The sequence below is a fragment of the Arvicola amphibius genome, chromosome 10 (genome assembly GCF_903992535.2).
Source record: "Arvicola amphibius chromosome 10, mArvAmp1.2, whole genome shotgun sequence".
In the NCBI taxonomy this organism is placed as follows: Eukaryota; Metazoa; Chordata; class Mammalia; order Rodentia; family Cricetidae; genus Arvicola; species Arvicola amphibius.
In genome coordinates, this window is record NC_052056.1 from 14,614,039 (window position 1) to 14,624,599 (window position 10,561).

The following is a 10,561-nucleotide window of genomic DNA, read 5'->3' on the forward strand; positions in this document are numbered from 1 at the left end:
ATCTAAAAATACTTATCTTTATGTTCTTTGTGTTTGTTGCAGAGCCAGACATATAATTATCAGATTGGTGAAGCATTCCAAAATTATCTCCAGACCTTTTTTACCTGTGCAAATTACCGGCTTAATGGTCTGTTTCTTTCATGATGACCAATTGGTGATAACACACTTATTTAGTTTGGTCATCCATCCAAACATTCTGCTGACTCTGTAAATTATGTAAACACTATCAGAACAGCCTCACCTTCAGGTGTCATAATTGTTCTGTGATGCAAGCAATGCAAATACAACAGTATACTGTTGGTAAATTTCTATGTACTGTGAGAATTATTAACCTGAACTAATTTGTACCAATTGAGATTTTGTAGAAAAGGTTGAATTATACATTATAAACCTGTTTGAGAGTGAGAGTAAGAGAAGAAAATAATCAGGATATACAAATAAAAGGAACAAACACCAATACCAGAAAGTATCAAACAACCTTAAGTTATCAAATCAGCTATAAGTTTCTACTATATGTTCTTCCATCTTATACTTTTAGTTAGCACTGTTAAATGGATTTCAACATTTTAGTTAAGATGCTGTAATAATATAATTTCCAGTTGAGTAACTGAATTTTGTGCAATGTTGAGAAACCTCAATGATGATGATCAAATAGTCTTTATCACATACTGTAGTGCTCCTTTGCATGGAAACTATCACTGGTGCCATAAATATTCTAATATCTTATAATATAAAATTATTTAGAGACAATATTTGAATAGAAGAATGCAGATTAAAATGAGACAACTTCTAACTTTTTAAAGAGGAAATTGAATATTAGTAATCACCCCAAGGAGTTTACATGAAAATACACATTTGACAGACATGTTTCTGAAAGCAAAAAGAAAAAGGTCAGGAATAAGTCCTTGCTCATCTTACTCAAGGAAATCTGCCTTGCCCTTGCAGGGATAGGGACGTGGTGTTCATATTCTCAGAGATAAGCATTTTGCTGTACAATTTAGGCTTTGAGACATGGTCAAGCCTAATCTGGAGCTCCTTGATTCAGATACAACAAACAGCCAGAAAGTGCAAAGAATCTATCTGTCTCTTCCTCCATAAAATTAGGATTACAGAACATAGCCCTATGCCTCACATTGCTTTTATCATTGTCGTTATCCAAATCTGGTCCTCTTCTTTGTTTAGAAATCACTTTTTTATTACCTGAATGTTCTTCCTGACCTTCACATTTTGGAAATTTTTTAGAGGTCATTGTAAATATTTACAAAGTTTTGAAACAATATATGTATTCCTGGACCTGGGGGGAGTTGGGAGGACCTTGGTCTTAGCATAGAGTGGGGAACCCTGATGGCTCCTTGGCCTTGAAAGGGAGGGAGGGGAGGTATGGGTGGAGGGGAGGGGAGGGAAGGGGGAGAAGGAGGGGAGGGAAGGGGGAAGAGGAGGGGAGGGAGGGGGGAGGAGGAGGGAAGGAGATGGAAATTTTTAAATATAAAAAAAATAAACCATGAGGAAAAAAAAACTTAATGATTATAACATTACACACAAAAAATAAATTTTTATTAATAATTTCATTTTACCTTTGGAAGGAAGGCCTACACCATTGACTTACTTTTGCTCTACTCTTTCATCTAGACAGATATTTTATTGATAACTTCTTTCCATACTGTGGATGGACAGGGTGGAATGTGTATTTTCCATCATTGAAAGCCCTTTCTCTTTCTTTCAGTTACATCCTGTTGGCTTCCAACTTCCATTGTTGTTATTTATAAAGCTTTGAGTTCTTTCTTGGTCATTTGAGTAACTTATTTCTGTAGGATGTACATCACAACATAATGGACACCTGCCAAAATATATTGTCATTATTTTGCAAAGCATCAGCAAAAACACATGAATTATTTTTTTTCTCCTTTGGAGTTTTTGACTATCATAAAAACACTCTATTACAATAAGAAAGAATGACATTTCTGTCAATAACAAAAGTAATATTATGTTTCACAAAACCAACTGTTCAAGTAAGATGAATTAGTAGCTTTAAAAAAGTATTGCTAGTATGCCATGCTAAAATATGTTGAATCTGTTTTAAATTTTTTTAAATTTTTTCTTATTTATAGTAAAGTGCCTAGTGTAATCATAGGTTACTCATATATATATATATATATATATATATATATATATATATATATATTTGAGACAGGGTTTCTCTGTAGCTTTGGAACCTGTCATATAACTAGCTCTTATAGACCAGACTAATATCAAACTGACAGTGATCCGCCTGCCTTTGCCTCCCAAGTGCTGGGTTTAAAGGCGTGTACCACCACCATAGCACAGGGCAGGAATATCAACATTATATCTGAGCAACCCATGCCACAGACACCAACATAGTACCCAGGGGCAACCAAGTCCACCGATATCAACACTGTTTCAAGCAATAGCACAGACCACATACATCTACAGGGCCTTTGGTCGTAAAATGGACGATGGACATCAATGTGATCCTCAACTGCAGCAGGACCATGTTTCCACCATTACCTCATCCATATTTCTGAAGTATGAAGAAATAGACAGGAAAGTTAGAGAAGAAAAAGCTCAATATTTCTTACCTGAATTTTAATTTAATATTCTCTTCAAACTAGAATCTAAAATTGTTCTACAAAGTAGATATTCCATGGATGGTAGTTTATGACAGAAAAAAAATCAAAGAAACAAAATAAAAATAAATTTGAACATAATTTTCATAAATTAAATGACATTTGAGGAAATCTCAGAACGTGGATATTCAAATGGCTTTGATATATATGCATTCCCAAATTAATAGTTGAAAGCCACTGTGAACTTAAGATATACCTGTAATATCTTCCCAACTACTATACGAATAAAAAAAGTAATTCTTATTCCCCAGTAATCTCCATTATGACTACTTTTACAGAATTTGCAATGCATTTACAGCTGTAAAATGATTTAAGTATATAGGGCAATTAAATAGCTTATGACTAAGTACTACAAAATTTTATATATAAAAGGCTTTCATATATTTAAGGAAGGTGCTAACCTTCTCTGCTTTCATACAACACTATTGAGAAGACACTTTCCAACGATACTAAAGACAAGCACAAAAAAGCATTGACAACTTTCATGCTGATAAGACGTTGTCACTAGCAAAAGAACATTTAATTTTTTTCCAAGGGAATCTCACTGATAAACAAGCTGCTTTTAGAAAATTGAAGTTGAAAAAATGAAATATAATCTGGAGAAATTATTTTTAGAACTTAGAGTGAATAGCTACTATATATTTATAAATTATGAAGAATATGATGGGAATGCTGAGAGAATTTGGAGGAAGTGTGAACATAAACAAAATACATTATACAAAATTCTCAAGGACATGTTAAAATGAGATGAAAGATTAAGCTATGTAAGAGAATAAATGAGAATTCTAAACTGAGAAATTCAATGCATGAAATGATGACTTTACTTAATTGTAGTAAGGAAAATAGTGACATTATCTTCCACAATAAAATTATGCATAGGTTTAAACACCCACAATTTGTGAAAATTGGATTATAAAATGGGGATCCAAATTCCAAAGATAGTCAAAGGTTTTAATCAGACGACCACAGAAATGTGAATAACACCTTGTGTGATCCATAATTAGGCTTTATAATAAAGTACACAAACATAGGGAGTGCCACAATAATCTAGGACTTCACTTCGTTTGGCCTCGGCAGATACCCTTTTTCTAATAATTAACAGTTTGAGACATTTGCCTGGATACATAATATTCACAAACCCTCTTGGAAAAATGTATGTACAGCCACTTGGAAATGTAGGATTCTCACCTGCATTGTACTGCATATATTTTCCTCTTTAGATGTGGACTAAATTAATCCTTCTCTAAGAGTCCCTTAAAATTAGGTTTTATTTATTTAATCATATCCCACTTCTTAATGCTAGGTATTAAGTTGTTTTGGATGTATTAAATTAAGTCAGATTTGTTGTATATATATCATGAAGTGTGTATACCAAAATCTTTCCCCAAATACATAACCTCCTGTTCATCAGTGTGTGCCTATATATGATTAAGTGTACAGAGAAATATTAAATAATTATGAAAGCAGATGGGTACAGGAGAGAAACAGTTATATAACTAAATGTTTCAGTCAAAGCAAAGAACCAACCAAGCCAATACATTTAGAAATCAACTTTTCTTCTTCTGAGTCCCAGAAATGAACTCCCCAAAGAATAACAGTATTTGAATACTCAAGATATGTGCCGCTGTTGCTCTTGTTGCTATATCAGATTTCTTTTATCACTTCACATTGAATAAAGTTTTCTTACTACTTTTATATTTGTTGTAAGTTATTACTTTAATACTTTTAACTAAATATCAAAAACTTTGAAGCTCCTAGCCCATACCCAATCACTGAAGCAAGAACCTCTGCATTCAAAAGACTTATCTGAAATATCAGCCAGGTTGCCAATTTTAGGAATATGTCTTTATGTTATTATCAATATGTGCAATCAAATTATCATTGGAATAACTAGGTATTCACCAAATTTGATACATACATATATTGTCTCTGATTGTTGTTAATTATTTTAAGATAATAGCTAAATTTCTCCAAGTTGAATTTCCTTCATGTCTCAGTAAGACAACAAATATGCAAACCATTATGACATGTGCCAGTTATAATATTAATGAAATGTGTAATATAAGAAAATGCGCATGATTTTTCTATATAAAATAAAATACTATTAGTGAATTCTAATTAGATGGCTTTGAATACTGAGGTAGAAACTGCATAGAAGTATTTATATAAAAGTCACTAGGTGGACAAAGAGGTGAGTGATCAGCCACCCAGCTGGAGACCCCATTCTCTAGACCCTTGGCAAAACCCAGGGTACCTCCCCCACCTACCTCATCTTCTCTAGACAGCCAGCAGACAAACCTCCTGCAGATAGACTGATCCAACATCCCCTCCCTAGATTGGACATTGTAAACTAAAATTTCCACCCCACCCTCAAACCCACCATCCCCTGCAACCTCATAGGAACTCCGAACTAGAGGCTACAGCTACACATATCATTATTTATAATAGCCAGAATCTGGAAACAACCTAGATGCCCCTCAACCAAAGAATGGATAAAGAAAATGTGGTACAATTACAAAATAGAGTACTACTCATTGGAAAAAATAATGATGGTGACCTTGAAATTTGCAGGCAAATGGATGGAACTAGAAAAAAAAACATCCTGATTAAGGTAACCAAGACCCAGAAAGATGAGCATGGTATGTACCCACTCATAGGTGAATACTATTTGTAGGTAAAGGATAAGGACCCTATAGTCCATGACTCTAGAAAAGCTAACTAACAAGAACCCTAATAGAAATATACATAGATACCTCTGGGAAAAGAAAATGGACATGATGTTCTAAGAAAATTGGGAACATGGGAGAAGGGAAGGTGAAGGAGAAGGGGAGGAGGAGCGAGAAGGGAAGCAGGGAGAAAAAAAGAGGAAAAGGATGGTCTTGATGGAGGAAGGACAGAGATGGAGAACAAAGAAAAAGGATATCTTGATTGAGGGAGACATTATGGGGCTAGCAAGAAACCTAGCACTAGAGAAATTTCCAGGAATCAACAATTATGACTCCAGCTAAAAACCTAAGCAATAATGGAGAGGGTGCCTGAACTGGCCTTGTCCTGTAGTCAGAATGATGACTACCTTAAATGTCTCCATTGAACCTCCATCCACCAGCCGATGGAAGCAGATACAGAGATCCACAGTGGAGCACTGGGCTGAACTCCCAAAAGTCCAGTTTAAGAAAGGGAGGAGAGAGAATACTAGCAAAGAAGTCAAGACCATGATGGGGATACCCACTGAATCTGTCTACCTGAGCTAATGGATGCCTTCCAACTCCAGTCTGACAGCTAGAGAAACAGCATAGGACCAAACCTATCAGCATAGGTGACAGTTGTATGGCTAGGGAAGACTGCGTGGCCACTGGCAGTGAGAACATGATTTATCCCTACTGTTTATTCTGGCTTTTTGGAACACATTCTCTCTGGAGGGATACCTTGCTCAACTTAGATATATTATACACCTGTATAAAATTCTTAAAGAAAATTAAATATATTTAGGTTTTATTCATCTGAAAGATTAATATAGAGATAAATATAGGAATGTAGCTATTTTATTTTCACACATGTAAAAGGCACATTTGTATGTAAAAAGCAAGTTACTGATAAAAATATTTTTAAAATAAAGTTTAATGAAATTTACTTATAATACATGGGGTAGTTTTGTGATAAATATTTGAAATATGTTTATTATTAAATTAATGAGAAAGTTAATATTACTAAAATCTCATCATATATGAATTTCTACTTAGTTTTACACTTTATATTATTTTCTTAATATTTTAAACCTGATGTCATTCTGGAAATAAATAAACGTACACGAATGCAATCATCTAATTACACTATAAACAGTTATAAAACTGACAGGGTGAATATATCTGTCCATCTGGGCCTAGACATGCTGGACTTCTGATGCATTATTTTTGGTTTGGTTACATTCTTCATTATTATATTACATTACCATGAATAGGACAGCTTGTCAGAGTTGATTTTACAAAATATAGTGGCAGACTAGCAGCTGACTTTGCACAAATAATGAACACAACTCACAGAACTGCCAGTATAACTTATAACTTGATCTGAGTTGTCTACATTGCACCTTTGAAATTAAATTTAAAACTTATTTTCAGAATAAAGCGTTATAGTCTACTATTAAAATAACTAGGAGAGTATGTAGAAAATTTTCATTTTGCTATATTTTAACTGAAGATGGTACCATAAATATTATACTAATGGGTCATATATTATTGAGAATTATTACTATGAAATGAAATACAAATAAATATACCTGAAATATACATATTTGATTTAATGGATAATGTTTAATTCAGAATGCAATAATCTAATTACATCTAATTACATCTAATCTAGTTCTGGAGTATAAACTGAAATCTGAGACTGAGATACCACTAACCACCTCCTATTTTTCATGTAGGTTTAGGCTATCCTAGGTCTTTTATGCTTTCAAATAAATTTTTGTGTAATTTCTTTTCACTTTTTATATTGAATTGCATTAAAATTTTATGTTGAGTGCACTGATTATGTAAGCTACTATTAGTAGATTGAAATTGAATTTTACAATATTTATCCTCACAATCATGAGAAGTCTTCTTGTCTTGTGTCTTTTCATGGCTTCTTAAAGTTTTCATTGTGCAAATCTTTCCTTTGTTATATTTATTCATATTTATCCACCAATTTGAGAAGCCATTTTATAAAATAAATTAAGATTGTATTATTTTTATATTTATGTGATAAGATACAAAACCAAAAAAAAAAACCTCATGGAAGAAAGATTTTAAACTAACATATAAGTAAAATCACAAAGTTCAGTTTCAAGATACAAATAAGGTCCTTCAGCATTCTGCTGTTCTTACTCAGAGAGAATCACTATGGACCAAAGAATGAAGAGTAATAAGTACACAGGGTATAATCTCTAAATTCTTGCATTTAAAAATATCTATCTATCTATCTATCTATCTATCTATCTATCTATCTATCTATCTATCATCTATCTATCATCATCTATCATCTATATCTATCTATCTATCTATCTATCTATCTATCTATCTATCTATCTGTCTATCTGTCTATCTGTCTATCTGTCTATCTGTCTATCTGTCTTTCTGTCTGTCTATCTATCTATCTATCTATCTATCTATCTATCTATCATCTATCTATCATCTATCTATCTATCTATCTATCTATCTATCTATCTATCTATCTATCTATCTATCTATCTATCTATCATCATCTATCTATCTATCATCTATCTATCTATCTATCTATCTATCATCTATCTATCTATCTATCTATCTATCTATCTATCTATCTATCTATCTATCTATCTATCTATCTATATTCCTCACTCTCCCTCTATCACTCCTATCAGTTCTCCCCCATCTTCTCTCCCCTCAATCCACTACTCTCCTGATCCCCTTCAGAACAGAACAGGCCTCCCTAGGACATCAACCAAACTTGGCATAACAAGTTGTAGTAAAACTAGGCATAAGTCCTTTGATCAAGGCTCTGCAGGGCAACCATATAAGAAGAAAGGAGTCCTAAGAGCAGGTATACGAGTCAAAAACACTCCATTTCCATTTTTTAAGAGTACAGTGAAAACCCCAAGTTAAACAACCGCAGCATGTGTGTATAGGACCCAGTGCAACCCATGCAAACTCTGTGGTAGCTGCTTCAGTCACTATGAGACCCTAAAACCACTGTGCAGTTAATTCTGTGGTCTGTGAATTCCTGGTGTTTCCTCTGGTTCTCATAATCCTTCCTCCCTATTTTTTTTCGGAGTTCTGTGAGCTCAGCCTAATGTTTGGCTGACTGTGGGTCTCTTCATCTGCTTCCGTAAGATTTTGGAAGAAGCCTTTCTGGTGACAATTAGACTAAGCAGTGATCAATGATTATATCAGAATATCAATTATAATTATTTCATTGACATTTTTGCCAGTTATGTTTGTTTACTTTATATAAACTAAAATTATCTGGGAAGCAGAATCTCAATTGAAATACCTCCATCAGATTGCTTGTAGGCAAATCGAGGGGGATATTTAATTGATTAATGCTAGGTGTGAGAGGTTCCAGTTCAATATGTGTGGTGATACCCCTGCTTAGGTGATCTTGGATTGTATAATAGGCTGAAGTATTCATGAGATTTAAGCGAGTAAGCAGCATTCCTCCACTGCCTCTACTTCAGCCCCTGCCTCTAGGATAATGTCTTGAATTCCTACTCTGATTTCCCAAATGATTATGACCTGAGCTATTTGGTAAATTTAACCCTTTCTTCCCTATGTTGCTCTTGAACATGGTCCTTGTCACAGTAACAAAAAAGGATGACAGCCCTCTTATTTTTTCACCAGGAAAATGTTTTGACAAAATTAAAGTTTATTTTAATTTTTAACCGTAATAGAATTTGAAACAAAGCATATAAACTATGCTATTCATTTCCTTTACATTTTATGTATTCATTATGTGTTAAATCTTCAGCTATAATCATGTAATTATAACACATTAAACCTGTTACCTACTACAGAATTTTTGTTTATATTTTCCCAATAAAATTAAAGATTCTTATAAAGAATTGTAAAAATAAAAACCATATTATAGATTGTTTTTAATAGCCATAAAGGACAAATTTTTATGTGAAAAAATAAATGAACAGGACATGAATATATAAACATATGTCTAAATAAGGTGCTTATGCAAAACATATTTAAATGTGTGCATAAATATCCTGAGATTTTGAATTTTAATTCACAAAGTAAGGTATAATTATCCACTTGAATAAATATATTTGACTATATTTCAAATAAATGGCTTGCCCAAGGAAATAGAAAACAGTAATCCTAAAGAATGATTCAGTGACTCTGACATCACGCATCTGAATTCCCCAAAGCTTCCATACGCTCAGTCATACACAAGAGGGAAACTATCAGTGATTGCTGGTTTAAATCATCTGCCAGCTTTATTAGATTTTTGTATTGAATATTTTTAAATACAACCAAACTCAAAGGTAAATGCTGTAAGTACATTGATATTGAAATCATTATTAGATGAGATAAACAGAGAATAATGGAAAGATAACTTCTCTTTGTTCTAAGATACTGAAGTTTCAGTATTCAGACAAATTTTTCCAAAAGACTGAATGAGATCAACTTCTCCCAGGTTATTTCAGGTTAAATTAAGAGGTTTATGTTCAAGGAAACAAACCACATATCTAGCCCTTCATATACTTTATGTTATAAAGAAACTGTAATTAAATAATTTAAAATGTAGCATTTATTTCATGCATGTTTTTATTGAAATAATCTTTTGTCATTGGATAGAAAAAAACCCAGCAATATAAGAATCACTGTTTTGTGATTTATGCATAGTCCTTATGTAGCTGAACATGGTAGGTGAACCTTTACTCAACATGTTTGAGCTCAAAAATAGTGTAATAATTTACTTTAGCAATTTTTTTACTTAAAATTTCCACCTCCTCCTCTCCTCCCATTTCCCTCCCCCCCACTCCCCTCTCCCTCCCTCTCCAGTCTGAAGAGCAGTAAGGGTTCCCTGCCCTGTGGGAAGTCCAAGGTCCTCCCCCCTCCATCCAGGTCTAGGAAGGTAAAGATCCAAACAGGCTAGGCACCCCCAAAGCCAGTACATGCAGTAGGATCAAAACCCAGTGCCATTGTCCTTGGCTTCTCAGCAGCCCTCATTGCAATTTTTATAGAACTTAACAACATTGATGCATTTTCATTTAATAATAATTTGTAATATATTTATAGAAAACACAGAAAATGAAAATAACAGGATACCACTAATGAGGGAAAAATAATTCATATCTAAGAAGCCTAACTTTTATGATTTTTTAATAAAAAAATAAATCTTAATAACCACTGGTAACTAAGCTAATCAGGAAAATAGCCTTTGCCAGAAAT

At 33.4% G+C, this 10,561-nt stretch overlaps 1 pseudogene; it reads right to left on the bottom strand.

Moving 5' to 3' along the window:
* Window positions 1–2,996: 2,996 nt before the first annotated feature.
* On the bottom strand, window positions 2,997–3,068 carry LOC119825836 (annotated as a pseudogene).
* Between the last annotated feature and the right edge of the window lie 7,493 nt (window positions 3,069–10,561).